Below are 17682 nucleotides of genomic sequence, written 5' to 3'. Positions count from 1 at the left end.
CTGAGCAAAGCGGAAGAGAAGGACATTTTTGTGTGCCGAGACCTGGTGAAAAGGATGCCACCAATCCGAGAATCCAAGTATTCGGTAATGTCGAAGCTGAATTATCTTCTATGAACAAAGTTAAGGAGAGGATGTTAATGTTACGTTTTTTTGTTTGTCCTCTAGAAGTGCCACTGCCGTTTAATGCACTCTTTGTAATAGTTTAGCTTTGTATGTGAAGCTACGTTGCTACATGTGAGCCCGCCATTTTCAACGAAGCTGAGGCTTTATGTTGACAGAATACGGGTCATTTACGTTTGTTTCTTTGCAACCCAGAAAGAGAGAAAAGTGTTCTTTTTTCATAAAAAAAAAAACAATAAAGGACCCATTTTATTTGAAGCTCCGTGTGCTGCATTACTCCCGGCTTCACATAGTTGAAAAAGGACATATACAAATTAAATATTAATTATAATAAATTATAATTATAATAAAAGACATCACCTAAGCCTACATTATTGTCGGCATCATAAAAATAGCTGAGCATGGTGATAAACGTAGACATAGCTGTAATGGGCCAGGAAGATACTGTTTTAAACTGTACCGATGCGTGATACTAATCGAGGACTAATAGTAGCTTAGCTAACGTAGACATGAGCTATTGCTAACATAGAAGGGCGAGAACTTTGGGTCGAACTACTTGAAACGTAAAACGTAATCTGAAATAATCTAAAAAATACGCATTACAACGGTCAGTAAAACGTGCAAATTTTAACATCCACTTACTTCGGACGGTAGACCACGAACACGATCACTCGGCTGACCCGCCATTCTCTTGTTTCTTCTCCCAGTTTGAATGAATGCTTTTCCCAGTCAGAGCGGAATAAACTTCCACCACCTAGTGGTCGAATTTTTTACCCAAGTAATTACAGTTGTATAGGTCCCAAATGCGGATTCATATATAAACAATCTTATAGTATTAAAAAGTAGACGTGGGTGTAATGACATATGTATTTTTCTCTCACAAAAATATGTCTAAGCCACGAGACAAGTAAAGAGAGAAATACGTATTGAACTATGGAAAAAAGAAACAGTTCCGAAGAAAACTCAGATGTCCCAGCTTTTACTAGCATGTAAACGCACCATCTACACACAAATCTTGGAGCTTCCACCGAGGCGTGAAATGAGTCTCAAAAATAGTTGTGCACTCGTAACCGGATTTGTGTGTAACTGCAGTTTTGTGTGTGCGTACCAGGTGATTTGTGTGTACTTTTTCAACATGTATTTTATTTTTAAGGTTTACAAATCCTGTTACGCACGCACAAATCTTTTTACGCACGCACAAATCTTTTTACGCACACACAAATCTTTTTACGCACGCACAAATCTTTTTGACACTATTTTCACTCCATATCTGTATTACTTTTTCTTTCACTCTGTAGTTAGAGAACCTGACGATGATTGATCGTGGAGGGGCAGAGTCCTTAGGTTTCATATTCAGCGACCGGTGGGCCCTCTCTATATCAAGATTCATATCTTGTGGTAATTTGAGTGAAGTGCGCATCAAATCAGTCACGAAGGAAATCATGTCGTTCTTTTCTTCTCCTTCAGGTATCCCATAGATGCGTAGATTATTGCGTCTCGCTCTTGACTCGAGGTCTTCACACTTAGCTGAGAGATTAGCTTCTCTTTGTAGCATGTAGCGCATCACGCGGTCATGGCGGAGCAGCTGATCCTCAGCGTCGCTCACTCTTTGGTTGGTGTCTGTAATTTGCTGCTCCAGTTTCGTCGTTCGCTCAAGCACGTCTTTCAGTGATGCTTCAACCCTTGATAAAGTGACTTTAGTATGGTGTGAAGCATCCGTGTGTTCCTTTCTCAGTTGTATTAGCTCTGCAAGCACAGTCTTCATGTTGTTTTTCTGTTCACTTACGACCATCGTAGTTTCTGGAAATTGGCAGGTTTCTTTTCGCGCAGTTGTTTTACTTTTCTCATCCGCTTCTTTCCTGAGAGTAGACATCTTTGTAATTCGTCAAGTTGTTATAAATTTTATGTTGTATCGTCAAATAAGCTAGTTTTTAGGAGATTTTCCTTGGAGTAGGGTAATCAGCCTGCTTCTCCTTTCATGGCGTCACCGGAAGTCCTAAAATACTCTTTCTAGAGAGTTCGACACTTCTGAAGATATTATCTCCTCAACTTTGCCCAGTATTTTCTTCGAATTCCAGTTGCTAATATTGCCTTATGGATTTTTTTAGTTTGTAAATTCATATTTTTGTGTGTGTGTGAAATATATTCTTCCCTTCGATTGACTTCTTACGTGCAGTGTGAACTTTTTTGAATATATTTATTTTTTATTGTTTCAGACAGGCGGCTCTTCAGGAGGAGAGGCCTCAGCTCCCGGTTTGGATGCAGCTTCCCAGAATCTAAGTATTTCTCAGTGCTGCGCTGATAAACCCACTAGTGATAGCCTTAGAGCAGGGGTGGGCAATCCTGGTCCTCGAGGGCCGGTGTCCTGCAACTCTTAGATGTCCCCCTGGTCCAACACACCTGAATCCAACAGCTGAATCACCTCCTAAGTGCAGTCAAGTTCTCCAGAGTCCTGCTAACGACCTCATTATTTGACTCAGGTGTGTTGAAGTAGAGATGCATCTAAAAGTTGCAGGACACCGGCCCTCGAGGACCAGGAGTGCCCACCCCTGCCTTAGAGGGTGTAGGCTATACCAAATAAAACTAAGTGTAACATTGATATGTTTCACTGCCTGTGGAAAAGCGCACTGTTTACAGACGTAAACATTAATGACAATGAAAAGAAAGTACAACTAATAGGGAATGCGTTTTGTGCAGCATTGACTGCAAATTCTGTAGAGAAGTCTGTTTTTATTTGTAATCGGACCAGGAGTGGTGCGATTTTCATGCACTTCATTGTTTTCTTTGCTCCACTTGGTGTCTCCTCTACGGTGAGCTGAGTGACAAACCGTTAAACAGACCAGGGTGGTGCACAGAGATAACATTGAACTTCAACAAAACGAAGACACGTGGCAGACGCTTAGAAGTAGTTTTTTTTTGGCTAAGTTATTACAAAAAATAATAATAATAATAATAAAACTTGGGTCATATTTGCCTGCAATGTGAATGTAGCCTAATTTCTGATCAGATGTCTTTTGTGTACATGAGAAATTTACCTTGTGTAGAGAAAATATTTGAAGAGGAGCGCTGCTTCCTCTCTGCCGGTGTGGCATCCACTTGCAGAGATCCTAGCACATCCACTACTCAGCAAGATATAGAGGCCCAATCCGAGAAAATGGAAAGTTTCAGGAAGAGGCACGGGAGTGGTGGGAAATTTCATTCAAGTCCGAAGGCGTCCATCCTGGGGCATTGCGCGAACCTGTGCTCTTCAGAGCCTCTGTGCTGCAACAGTGGTAACAAAGACATCTTGATCTCCCAAGAGGAGGTTCTGGTGAGGAATGGCAGCGAGGTCGCCCTCTGCCCCCAGGAGACCATAGGGACGCCAAGACCCATTAGAGTCAGCAAACGCAACAAACTTAAACCCCCACCTCCACCCAGGCTGAACCTCAAACCACCCTCTGGGGAATCTGTAGCACCGGTCAAGGATGTTTCCATGACAACTTCAGTCTGTACCCGGAGAGTGGGTCAGTATTCGCTGTTTGAACTTGGAAACGGTATTGAGCCTCAAAGCGGTGAAGGTGGTCAGGAGAAAAGATCAGAGTGGGTGTGAGCTTTAGGCACACATTACTGTAGTTCCCCGTACTACAGCAATGTGTTTTTCCTTTAAACCCAGGCTGCTGTTTAGTTTGAGAATCTGAAATGGAGACATAAACATCAGACACAACACATCATAATTAGAGATGCACCAATCAGAATGGGCTGCTGCTTTCTGCACTCCAAACAAGCCAGTCGTGAACCACTGCAGAAGTACAAAATTACTAAATAACCTTGAGTCTTTTTCACTTCATACGCCTATAAAAGAATTTGAGCACTTGTATGACCTGGTAGTTGTTATGCATGATGTGTTTACTGATTGGGAAAAAATTAATCTTTCCTTTTCTAGCTGCCTGGACACTGGTTAGGGGTGATCAAGTTGGAAATAGTTTTTTTTTTTTAGTGCCGCTCTAATCATAATCTATTTTGTTGCTTTTTTTTATTATTTGCTCTCTCTCTTAGGGTACGTGCTCTGTGACGCTACGACAAAAATCCTCCTACCTCCTGAATCAAAGTTAGCAATGACAGAAGAGTTTTGAATAAGGCGTCTTTGAGCAAGCGTCGTTCTTGGGGGGTATTAAAGATTTAAAAGAAAAAAAAAAACCCTACAAGAATGCAGCCCACCTGTTTGTTTCCATACAGATTTTACCCCCAACACTGTCCACAACAAAGCCGAGTCTTGACCTGGACTCTGTTCGCTCCCCCGTCTCAAATCCCTCCATATGATTCCCAACATAGATAGCCCTGCTTTTGAGCATGGATCAGTGAGGTCAAAGTCCACCGGACCAGGTCAGATGGTTCAACTAAAACGAGAGGCAATGCCGTCACCTGGCCCATACATGGAAAGAGAGTCCTCCTGCAAAGTGAAGGACACTACGAAGGCCCCTAAAAGCTGACATAGGATCACTAAGTAATTATGCTCCCCCGTAGGGGCCCAGTATTTACGACGACAGCTTGTCACTCTATTTCAGGGCCTCCGAGGGATCAAGAGGACCACAAACATCAGCACACTTCCACACTGGAAATACAGGAGAGTTAGCTGTTGCCCCCGCAGGATCTCTGCGCTCTGCTTCGGCTTTACACAAAATGATTGAAATGAGTCATCGATATGACTGAGTTGCTGTAGAGCTGAGGGGCTTATCTTTGTGTGAAGAGATACTGTAGCTCTTGATCTTCTTCTTGTGGTCTTTTTGAAAAAAGCTCCCCGACTCATATCTTGGATTCGTAAAGAGATGTCATATTGGACACTATTCGCTTAACCCACATGCAGAACACAAACAGGAGATGGAGGAAACAGATAAATAAAATTTATTGATGAACAGATCAACAGTAGTGAAATGTGAGTAAGTTCGAGCCCCCACTGGATCCGGGGCGTCAGTGATCTGAGGACTGGAGAGATGACAGGTAAGTGGGTAGTAGGAATTATGGGGAAGGAGGAATGGAGCGGGCTTACTGGGAGAGATGAAGAGGTTTCGCCAATGAGGTAGTCGTAGAGAGGCTGGAGTCCGGGTTCTTGCACAAGAGAGGGGTTCTGATGGCGGGGAGTAGCCGAAGGGGGGCATGTCGGAGGGCGGGCAGGTAGTCGGACCGTAGTCGACCGAGGGACGGTTCCACGGGAGGAATCCTGAGAGAAGGTCAGAGGAAAAAGGTTCAGATTAGCAGAGTACACAAATTAATTCTCAGAGAACTACGCTCAGAGGGGCTCAGGGTACCAAAACAGGTATAACACTCCGGCGCCGGCAAACTGGCCACCCGCTCCTCTTATGCTGGTGTTGATGAGGCTGACAACGCACAGGTGCGCGGTGACCATCCTCCTCCAGAAGCCTCCTTGTGGCTCCCCCTGGTGGACAAAACAGCTCTCTACAAAAACTCCAGCCTCTAACAAGAAAACTGCACACTGACTGTGAAATGGCTTTTCCTTTTATTTTTTTTTAAACCAAAGACAAAAGCATGTATGATGAAGAGTTTTGTTTTCTTCTTCCACCAAAGTGTCTTTTGTGTATGCTTTCATTGTTCAGCTGGGCCGGCATTTAATCTAAATTAAATTCTCTGATGAAATTCTTAAGTGCTACAATTCTTGTGCTAAAAAAAAAAACTTAAACCATTTGAGATTTTATACGCCCTTCGCATAGACTTTTGTGCTGCTGTGCCAGTGAATATGCTACTGTTGATGCACAATAGGTTGCAAAAATATTCACACATCTTAAACTTTCTGGATTTTGACACGGTACAATCACAAACGTCACTATTATCCATTTGGATCTTGTGTTACACGTTAAAACAAAGTAGTGCCTCATTAGGAAGTGGAAGAAAAACAAGGATGCAACGTTTTGAAATTGTTTTAGACTTTTAAAAAAAATCTCAAAAGAGACGTATTAATCAGTCTCTAACAACTTCGTAGCGTCTGATGAGCTTTGCAGATTTCAGATGAGCTTTTTCTTCAACAACACTTCAGATCAGGAAGAGTAATGCAGTGCACTAGTTGTGTAATACTGTGCTAATGCACTACTACTTCCATTTTTCTTCAGATAATGAACTGAACATTGTTTAAACCTTAGGATATTCTAGATACTTAGGACCTAACCCTGCTTTAAGCTTCAGCAGAACTCTATCATTGACTGCTGTGTTTCTGTTCGCTGGTGTTCTCCAACAAACCTCTGAGATGGACTGTTTTCTAATTACATGACTTCTGAAGGCAACTGGTTGCACTGCGTTTTCCTTTTTAGTGTCACAAAGTATACAAATGCTTGCCGACCTCTTATTTGTAGAACATTTTGCAACCTGCTACTTTCTGTTGGTTTATTATTCTATAAAATCACGATAAAAAACATTAAAATGAGTGGTGGGAATGTGGGATTTTTTTTTTCTTCTTTAAGTTCAAGAGGTATAAATCCTTTTTCGAGGCACTGCAATACTCAGTTTAATCTCAAGCACAATAAATCCCAGATTTTGAATAATTGTTTGTTTGATCTCTTCTATTTTTGTATGAAACAGCCACAGCTTTCATCACGTTTGTATGGTTTAAAACCATACAAACGTGATTAATGCGATCTTTTAATGCGATTTTTATAGTTTTCAATCAAGTTTTGTATTCGCTGCTTCTCCCAACACCGGTGTTTTGATATTCTGCTGCCCCCTGGTGACAAAGAATGATAACCGCAGCCTCATGTTTTATTCCCCCGCCTAAAACATCAGCAGGCTGATACTCTGAGGAAGACAACATTAAGACATGACGTGCTTTTCATTGGTTGAATTTGATGCTGTAACAAGGGTTAATAAGAGTTTTAAATGCAACTTCTTTTAAAGTTGCTTTCTACTGACTACTAAAGCAGTCAGTAAAAGGGCTTAAAACGCTGCTAGTGTTTGAAAAGTGATGATGAAAAAGGATATTTTTTCATATTTTTATCCAATAAAATCTTCTGTTGAGTTCTACTGTGTTTTATGAAAGCTTTCCTCTTCTTTTAAAGTTTTATATATATATATATATATATATATATATATATATATATATATATATATATATATATATATATATAGCTTCAACTTCAGCTTTAAAAGAAGATATATATTTATATATGTATATATGTGTGTGTATATATATATATATATATATATATACATATATATATATATATATATATAGGCTTGTCAGATTAATAGTACCTTTCGAAAATAACTTTTTAGCAGGTATTAAACATGCTATGAAATATAAATATGTTAAAACATCTAATTAATCATATAATGTCTTACTTGGTGATGGAACTACTAACAAAGAAACTTTTCAGTCATATTCTAATTTATGGAATGTGTATTTGCTGAGTATATTTGCTTTAATATAGCAAATATTAAAGACCCAAAAACCTTGTTTTGGCTCTGGTTTGGGGCTGTCAGTGAGTAAAGTGACCATCGATGTTACTGGACTCTATAAAATGTGGCTTAAAGCTGAGATGCTGATGTTTGGACATGTAAAATGTATATATTCTCTCTGCATATGAATCTATAAATAGTTTGGTTTCTGTCAGTTCTGTAAAGATACAAGAGAGAACCAAAGCGAATTTCTCTTTTACATGACCAGTACTTTAATTTTACTTTGCTGTAAAAATAACCATTAAATGGTTTCAAATTTAACAAACTCTATGCTTTAGGAAATATTTCGCCCTATTTGATGTTTGATCTGAATTGATTAGCTACTTAAGCACCTGAACTTCTGATTATCTGTCAGAAAATGTGTGCAGTTCACCTTATTTTGTGTTAATTGAACCGTCACTGCGTGTGACGTTAAGCTGACAGGCTGACATAAAAAACACCCTGTTTTCACCTGGACAAGTTGCATCATTTGTTCATAGAACGTGGCAATATTCAGATCAATCATCAAATAGGATGAAATATTTCATAAAGCATAAAGAGCCAAAGTTTGTTAAATTTTAAACCACGACTCCTGCTAAGTAAAATTAAATGATGGGCCATTATAAAGAGAAATTGGCTTTGTTCTCTCTTGTTTCTAGAGCTGACAGAAACCAAACTATAGATTTATTAGCAGAGATAAAATATATTTTACATATCCAAACATCAGCATCTCAGCTTTAAGCCACATTTGATAGAATCCAATAATAACTAAATAAAGAGTTAACTGCCCCAACCAGACCCAAAAAAGGTTTTGCGTCTTTATTATTTGCTATACTAAAGACACATCATATCTTAATTTATTGCATTCTCATGTAAGTTTTGGCTTTATTCTTAGCACTAGAAAAGAAAAGGTCGTCCAGTGACTGTGGGTGCATCAGCACCCCCCCACCCCCACGCCCCACACTTCATCCCCACCAACTTGCAACACAAAGTTACACCCTTAGCCTAAAAACTTTTCCTGAATAGTCAAAATAATCGGGGCACCAGGAGAAAAACTTTGCATCCAATCCAATCATCAATCCATTCATCCAATTATCCAATTGATAGTTGTTACCGTCCCTCATCCTGAGCAGTCAAGTAGAGAGGAACAACTCCCTTTTAACAGGAAGACACTCCAGCTTAGAGAGACTGATCATATTCTATGACCTGTTCAAAATTAAGACGACTAAGAAAACAGAAAATATAGAAACATTAGGACTGGAAGCCATTTTATGAGGCCATGTAAGGAGTGTGTGCTAAAAAGAAACGCATTAAGAATCTGAACTAGATAAGTTCATATTCTTTGTATCTCTAACAGGCAGTGAGTGAGACACAGAGCTAAATTTAAAAGACACCAATTGACCTAATCACTTTTTCCCCGAAGGTAGGAAAAACCGGAGCACCCGGAGAAAACCTATGCATTGAGTTTAAAGTGTGTCCATTTAAAGAATGTCTCCAAATGTTAGTGAGTGAGAGACTAAGGTAAATTTAAAAGAGACCAATTAGCCTAATCACTTTTTCCCCGAAGGTAGGAAAAACCGGAGCACCCGGAGAAAACCTTTGCATTTAAAGAGATGGGATGCATATCAGGAGGCATCCTAACCAGATTTTCTGGCTCAAGAACTCAATGGCCTTGGATTTGGAGGCACCGATCCTCATCCCGGCCACTTCGCACTCGGCTGCGAATCGCTCCAGTGAAAGCTGTAGATCACGACCTGATGAAGGCAGTAGGACCACATCTTCTGCAAAAAACAGAGATCTGATCTTAAGGCCACCAAATCGGATCCCCTCAACACCTTGGCTGTGCCTAAAAATTCTGTCAATAAAAGTATTGAATAGAATTAGTGACAAAGATTAGCCTTGGCGGAGTCCAACTCTCACTGGAAACGAGCCCGAGGTACTGCCGGCAATGAGGACCGGACTCTGGTCTGTTCCTGAGCTTCTGTAGCTCAGGATCAGATCACCAAGGTCCCAACCTTCAGCTGCCATCCTTTTGACTCTGCACCCCACCAGTTTGTCTCCCCCAAAGGTGGTGAGCCCGTGTGAAGAGGGAATCATGTCTCCTCTTCGGCTGTGCCCGGCTGGGCTCCATGGGTTAAAGCCCAGCCCCAAGGTGAATACGCCTCTTCTATGTGATGCTCACAAATGCACCTCATAATATTTTGTTGCCTTTAACCTCTAATGAGGGAACTTTAATGTTCCCATCAACTGTGGCACGCCTGCCTGATTGACCACTGTTTCTTCTTTGCTCAGGTTCCCTGAGGACAATCTTCCTGCCTGAAAGTTTAAATGATGGCATTTCAAGCTTCTTTTTGCTAGGGGGTATTGGGCTATGGTTTAACTTTTCTATCGTTATGAGCTTGTCTTCTTTGAATTCTGGATCTAACCTGCCTCCACCCAGAGGCAAGGTTCCTTTATAATGAACTGACTTTCCCTCAATGGACGGTAGAAATTTGGCTTGCTGTTCGTTGGTCTGTGTTTCATTTTTAGGTATTTCCGGAGCAGTATTACCTTGTACCTTTGTCTCTTTGCTCTTTATGGATTTATTTAAATCCTTGTATTCCTTCTTCTCCCTGTAGTGCTTAGTATTCATCGTAGACACTTGTTCAGTGAGTTTTTTAATGCACTCTTGATCCCTATGTCTGTTTTGAGTTAGTGCCTGTATCTGACCATTTAAGGACTGAATTTTCTCCTTCAGCCTTTTCCAATCAAATTCTGTGCGGTGAAAATTTCTTTCCTTACCCATGGCTTCTTGCTGTCGTCGTGAGTCTTCTTCCTGTAGTTTTAAATTTTCTTTCTGTTGTGAGGCTGGGAGCATTGAGCGGCTCTCGGCCTGCTTCTTCAAGGGTTTTTCCTCCTGGAGAGCTCTTGCCTTCTGATATGTTGCTAATACCCTGTTTTGCACTTTTTTCTGAAATAATACGGTGTCAGAAAACGTGGCACTTGGTTCATTCTTATATTCATCTCCCACCAGAGTTTTTGAAAGTCTATTCCCAGGAATTTTCATTTGACTCTTTGCCTCATTCAACTGCTTTTCCAGATCTTTTACCTTGCCCTCAAGACTTCTGGACTTTTCTTTTTCTCTCTTAATTTCAGTATTCTTCTGGTCAACATAGTTGCTCTTTTTGTACAATTCCAACCGAAGTTTCTCCACTTCATTTTCCTGCTTTTCAACATCCATTTTGTTGGCTGTGAGTTGAGACATCGCTTCTCTTTTTTCTGCCAACGTCCTCTCAAGCTGCAGTTTTGAGTCCATGAGGTCATTTAAAGAGGTTTGAAGGTCTTCGAATTTAGTTTGGTAGTTTTTATTCACAGTCAACAACTGATTCCTGTGGGACCTCTGGTTCTTTATCTCTCTTTCTAACTGTGGGATTGTCTTACAGTTCAGGTTGTTGTTTTGTCTTTGAGACTCATCTAGCTGTTTCTTGAGTGAATCAATGTTCTGATTTAGATCCAAAATTTCTTCCTGAGCTGCTTTCAACTCTTCCTCCACTGCGGTTCTACTCCGATGCTCCTTAGCTATTTTTTTAAACCTTTGTATGAAATCCAGATTCACGGAGATCAATTCATCTCTACTCATTTCTTTAATTTCGCATTCTGTTAAAAAATAAGTCTTAATTGGCAGCATTTTGGCTGTTCGACTGATGTATCACAAAAGCTATGAAAAAATGCAATGTTCAATTCAATATGGAAAACCCAACGTCCGAAACTTGACTTCTGCAAGTTTGATTCAGACGCTGGATATTCAAGGCATCTGTTCCTTGTGATGTCATAAGGGACAGTTGCCTTGTCCCTTATGACATCATCACACTTTGGCATCATCAGATTACATCAGTGGAATAATGTCATGTATGCTATGTTGCCAGGCAACAGCAAAGCCAGCTCACTTTCCACCATATTCCTGGGAGGCTTACTGTGTGAAACGATTCTAAAATTCATTAACTCTTATTTGAGGAATTGTTTAAGAGAAGTAGTACTGCTCAGCACGCCACGCTGCCAGAACTCTCTATTCCTGGGAGGCTTACTGTGGAAACGATTATGAGTCTTACTTCCGGCGCCCACCGGACGTAGCGGCATTTTACTGTAATTTGTAGGGTTTTTTGTTCATCTATATTCATGATAGAAGTTACATCTCTCTTTTCAGTTACTGTACAATGTTTGGTAAAACTTGTTCACGGAGACGCTGTCTGCCATCAGAGAGCTGCTCAGTTCAGAGGACAGTTTGTGAGTTTAATCACGGGGAGCGACAGGAACACAGCGTTAAGTTTGGTAATGGAGTGACGGTGAATTAGCAGCGCTGCTAGCAGCTCGTCTCTCTGAAGAACCGACTTTAACAAAGAGAAAAGCAGAGAAGCTGGTCAGAGTTCTGAGCTGCAGGTTTGTGCCAACAGTGTAAAACAGCAGAAATACATAATATTAGCTTGGTGTGATGTGAATTTGAGTTTTCATTTGGATTTAAAAAGTCATAAAGTTCATGATCTGAATCTTTATCATTATGTTTGGGCCAGCAATACATTTCTATAGTACAAAAAAATATATTTGGATTTATTTACCCCATCACAACCAGAACGTCGAGGTTCTCCGTTGCTGAGTGTCGCTGCAAATAAGCGGAGAAAAGACCGCAGCTGTCCGTAACCCGGAGAATCTCTCCACTGGACCTGAACCGAACCGAACCACACATTAATCTGTTCTAGAGAACAACTTGCCACTAGAAAGGGCCGTAAGATGCCCCTGTGGAACTCGGGTAACTGCTGTGCTCTAATAATTAGACCAAACTTAATTTGTGGCAGCAACAGGTGTGTTTTGAACGTGCTCCCGAAACCAAAAAGACAGTGTTTCTGTGATAAGAGGTAGTTTTCATAACCTACCGACAGATAAGGAAACAAAAAGAATTCGGCTAAAAATTCTAAACTTGGAGAGAGAACCCAAAATGCTTTATGTGCTCGTTTCATTGTGTGGACAAAAAGCCAATGGAAGAAAACCCTCATAGGCATCCGAAGCAATTGAGTCAGTGAAGTAGCTAGATATGCTAACATTGAGTGAAATAAATGAAATTTTCGTATTCAACATTATAAGCAAACAAAAAAAAGCTCCTTGAATAGAAAAGAAAAAGAAAACTAAGTTAAACTGATTACCACAAAATGATGTTGAGCAGCAGGTCCTGTTACAAAGTCTACATCTCCACCTTAGTCAGTATAGGTACCTTCCAGTCCGATTTGGCGTCCATCAGTAGGCCACCGTCCCGGCTCCCCTGGCTTGATCAATCTGCAGCCACAGACGATTTCCCTCCTCCCAGGTTTCTTTGGGTAGCATTTTAGCAAACCGGATGCCCAGTTCTTTGCAATAAGTGGATTTTTTGGTCTTCTTCCAGATTTCTTCCTTCAATAATCTTCGTGTAAATAGCACAATAACGGTTCTGTGTTTGTTCTCCATCCTTCGTCCCAGTCGATGAACAACATGCACGTCCCCCTTCAGCCTTGATGCAGATTCAGGAACGATGTGCTTCAGAGTACATATGACTAAAGTCCTGATGTCTTCATCTTTCTCCTCCTTCAGACCTTTTATGCGAAGGCTCCATTTCATTCTGTACCTTTTCTCTGAGCCTCTTCTTAAGACCAGCATTCTCCTCTCGTAGTTTTTCACTTTGCTTTTCCAGCTCTTTACCTTTTGCGGCCCGTGTATTTTCAGGCAGTTCGTTTTTTTTTGTTTGAAATGAAAAATGAAAAAACGAAACTAGACTAGTTTTTCGTTTATTAAACCAAAATCGGATGACGGCTCGTTATCCAATTTCCCACTTAGTGAACAAAACGAAAATGGAAAAACCGGATAACGAGCGCTCAATTTCGATTTTCATGACAACATTTTTGACAAGATATCTGACCCGGAAGTTCTCTCTGTCAGGCTTACACAGGGTCCCTATCACACATAGACTTTATACAAGCTGCAGAAAGACGATCTGCCAAGCGCAAGTCAGTTTAAGTAATGCTCCTGTGAGAAACAAACAATACCGGACACCTGGCCTCCGAGAAAAATGGTTATCCTGAGTTTTTATTTTGAAAAGCCAGAGCGCGAGGGCGAGGCTTTCCACACCATCCTGCAGTCGTAACTCCCTCGTCTCTGGACCAGCAAGATGGCGTCCATTGCAATGTGCAACCAGCACCGGTAAATAGAGGTAAGTACCCTATTAATTTGCCACAAAAAGTAGTCCTTATAGCTTCGTCTATCAACTTAGTTCATCCAAAATTAGGCTTCTTTGAAATACGCTCCGGAGTTTTCGGAGCAGCGTAGCTCCGCTGACGGGGCCAGGCGGCGTGTGTTTTCCCCGCTAACCTCATTTCGCCAAGTCCCTCTGTTGTTTTCCGCTGCCTGTTATCGGTTCGTAGCGGCTCAAAGTGTGATATGAAGAGTTTAATGTGTTTGTAGGCTATATGGACCGTTAGATACCTGTATCAAAATAAAATACTCTCTTTTTTTTTTTAACTTTTTTATTCAGATTTTCCAGTGCATGTCACATCTCACACATCTTACAGTGTAGAAGACTGTGTGCGTCTAAACAGGCGCTAAATCCAGATTTCTCATCAATCGACTCTTCCTCGGTCAGAAGGACTAGGGCAGGGGTCGGCAACCTTTTCTACTCAAAGAGCCATTTGGGACCGCCTCCCAATAAAAAAAAAGCACTCGGAGCCACAACCCATTTTGACGTCACATATATATATATATGACGTCAAAATGGGTTGTGGCTCCTATATGCTATGTACAAAAATCGATATTATGTTGCGTTTATGAAATCAACGAACTGCTGCAGAGAACACAAAATTTTATTTCTGCATGTAACAAAACGCATTTTACACTTTGTCAATGCTCAATTTCAAACAAAATACCCTCTGTCTATTTGGGACTTTGTACTTAAGAAATAAAAATCGAAACTTACCCAACCCGCACTGAAGGAAAAATAGAAATAGAATGCAGTCACCTGTCCTCATCTTATTCAGGAAATAAAAATCAAAACTTATCCAAATATTATCCACCGGCACTGAACGAGCCAAGCTAACCAAAAAATGCGCAGTCTGCTTCTGTGTCCCATCGCGCGTGTGCGGTCACCTGTCCTCCTGAATTAAAAAAAACAAACTATTTCACTTAACAATATATAGTTATGTATTTATATTTGACTGTTATATTCCAGACAACCACGCACACATATGTAAAACAATAGCTAATTAAAATATTTATTTTACCTGGTTAATGTGATTTTTGCTCCTGAACCTCGCCGCACAGCGTCTTCACGTCAGGGCTGTAAGATGTCACCTTCAGCTTCAAACAGGAGCGTAAGCTGACGTCTGTGAGGCGTGAGCGGTGCTTGTTTTTAATAAAGTTCATGTTGGAGAAGACCTGCTCACAGATATATGTGGATCCAAAGATCCACATATATCCGCATACCTCTTCATGTTGATGTAGCTGTCGGGGATGGCATTCCATGTTTCGAATACAAGTTTGTCCTGTTTGGGAAGGTTTGCAACTTCGCTCCATTTGTGATTCTGAGCGAGAAAGGCCTTCTGATGGCACACATTTTCAAGATCAGCTGTCAAACTCTTGAACTTTGACACCCAGATGTCTTTGTCGGCGATGTCGGCCAGTTCCATCTCTAGATCAGGTTGACTTACACCTGGAAATGCAGTCATATTCAACAGGGATGGATCGATGCTTAGAGGAGTGACAGGGAAAGATAGAGTGTTTTTTTCCTCTCTGAACTCAGAATCGTTTCCCAAATGATGCTTGCATTGCAGTAATTGCAGATTGCAAATACTGCGTATTTATCACATTCCCACCTTGTTGGTATTCTCTCAAAGAGGGGAAGTGATGCAGTGCGACTCGCTGTAAATCCTTGGCCAACACTGTTAGCTTGCGCTCGAATCCCAGCACCTCTTCCAGCAGGTGCAGAGCTGTGCCTCCTTTCCCCTGAAGAGATGTGTTCAATGTGTTCAGGTGCGCTGTCATATCGACCATAAAGTGTAGCTTTTCCAGCCACTCTGGCTGTTCCAGCTCAGGAAAGGTGAGCCCTTTGTTGCTGAGGAATGTTTTCACCTCTTCTAGACACGCTGCAAAGCGTTTCAGCACTTCCCCTCTGGACAGCCAACGGACTTTGTTATGCAGCAGGAGATCAGAGTACTTGGTGTCCATCTCATCTAGTAATGAGCGGAACTGACGGTGATTTAAACCTTTTGCCATTATTTTGTTGACAATCTGAATGACAACATCCATTACTTCTGTGCATTCCGGAGGAAATGTTTGCGCACACAGTGCTTCCTGATGCAAGATACAATGGAAAGTCAGCAATTTTCTATCCAGTGACTAATGGAGTAAAGTTACAAAGCCCTTCTGCGCTCCTGTCATGCACGGTGCCCCATCAGTAGCTACTGACACCAGGTGAGTGGTCTTTATTTCTTTATTTCTCAAACAGTCCAATACAGCCTCACATATGTCCTCCCCCCGTGTTTGGTCTTTTAGCGGTATTAAATCAATCATTTCTTCCTGTGGCCCGGTAGCGCTCACGTATCGGCAGAACAACGCTATTTGTTCAATGTCATTTTTGTCTTTTGACGCATCACAGGCGATTGAGTAGGCCAAAGCTGAATTGATATCTTCAATCTGCTGTCTGGTGACGTTTTCTGCCATCTTCACAGTTCTGTCCTGGACAGTTTTGGCAGAGAGAGGCATGTCTTTTATTTTCTGCAAAATTTCATCTTTGTTTCTGAAGTCCGAGAAAAGATGTTCTGAAATCTTAACAAATGTTTCTTTGAGATAATCTCCATCTGTGGCATTGGTCACACTGACTTTCTTAGAGATGAGAGAGCAATGTTTATAGTGATACATTTGTTGTACCTGGTGTTTGAAAGCCAATGTCTTTGAAACGTTTTTAAAGTTGCACATAACATGTGCAAGTCTTTTGAATGGATTATGCTTTGCTTCAAATCGCATGCACCAAAGTTTAGACAGAGGTCCAAAACGAGCCATTATCCTTGGATAATGTATCATAAAATGATGTTTCGGTGTGAGATTTTTCTCATACAGCTGCTTGAAAAGAGTATGATGCTCAATTATCAATTGTTTTAGAAACACAGCAAGCCCTTTGGTAACCACTGGTGCAAAAATAATGCTGCAGATCTCATTTAATAAAACAAGTAATTTCCAGTGTTGACTCTTTCTGTTCACAAGATCTCCAAGTAAAAAGGGCAAGGCGAGCAAAAGACACCACATTTGAGAAGCCGACTGTTTTACAGGATTCTCGCTAGCTCTCAGATTCAATATGACACTTGGCTTATTTTTTACATTTGCACTTCCATAATGAAAACCTGAAATTCTGTCATTCAGTTCTTCCAATGTAATTAACTTTTCCACGTGAATGAAATGTTGCAGCATTAGTTTAACCTCTAGGGGGGCTACACCTTCAAGAACATCATGCATGACATCAACACTTGAGTTTTCTGTTACATGAAAATACCGCAGCTTATTCAAACAAGAGTCTCCTTTCACACCTGTTTTGCTAGGTTCATGTAGTTCAACATGGTCCTGATCATTTTGTTTTGTTCGCAGCTCCACTTTATCCTCATCAAAGATACCCTGTGCATCTGCTTTGTCAATCATACAAAAGTGACAAAATTTATTTGAAGAAAAACTTTCCAAATAACCACCAAGAGTATGCAGTGCAAGGTTATCTGCTGTTAACAAGCAGACAGTCCCATAAATGTGATGGTTTTGTCCATTTAACTTTAATGTTATACCATCATCTTCAAGAAGTTTCAAGTCCTCTAAAAGTGGCTGCAAAATCTTGTCAAATCCGTATACCTCTCTGTCAATTGAGTTGAACAGAAGACATAAATGAATATTTGCAAGTGTTGAATTGCAGCTGGTTGGTAAATTCCTTATGGTAAAATACATAGCTCCAAGCTTATGTATTTTTGTTTTTGATCCCAAAGGGTTTGCTGTCTCCAGATCGTCATAGTAAAGTTGTATTTGCAAAGCATTGGGAGACTTTTGAAACCGTGGATGTGTAGAGAAATGTGAGCCATCACAATAGTCACGCAGATTATCGTCTGTGCTCTTGTT

At 40.8% G+C, this 17682-nt stretch overlaps 1 long non-coding RNA gene across 1 annotated transcript; it reads left to right on the top strand.

Moving 5' to 3' along the window:
• Positions 1-907: 907 nt before the first annotated feature.
• On the top strand, positions 908-11962 carry LOC116711734 (uncharacterized). The gene is made up of 3 exons (XR_004337320.1): positions 908-1242; positions 5098-5101; positions 11950-11962. It is a non-coding gene; the product is annotated as an uncharacterized LOC116711734 (long non-coding RNA).
• Positions 11963-17682: the final 5720 nt, after the last annotated feature.

The sequence above is a fragment of the Xiphophorus hellerii genome, chromosome 21 (genome assembly GCF_003331165.1).
Source record: "Xiphophorus hellerii strain 12219 chromosome 21, Xiphophorus_hellerii-4.1, whole genome shotgun sequence".
Classification (NCBI taxonomy): Eukaryota; Metazoa; Chordata; class Actinopteri; order Cyprinodontiformes; family Poeciliidae; genus Xiphophorus; species Xiphophorus hellerii.
Note: the sequence above shows the minus strand (reverse complement) of the source record. Positions and strands in the feature narration are given on the sequence as shown.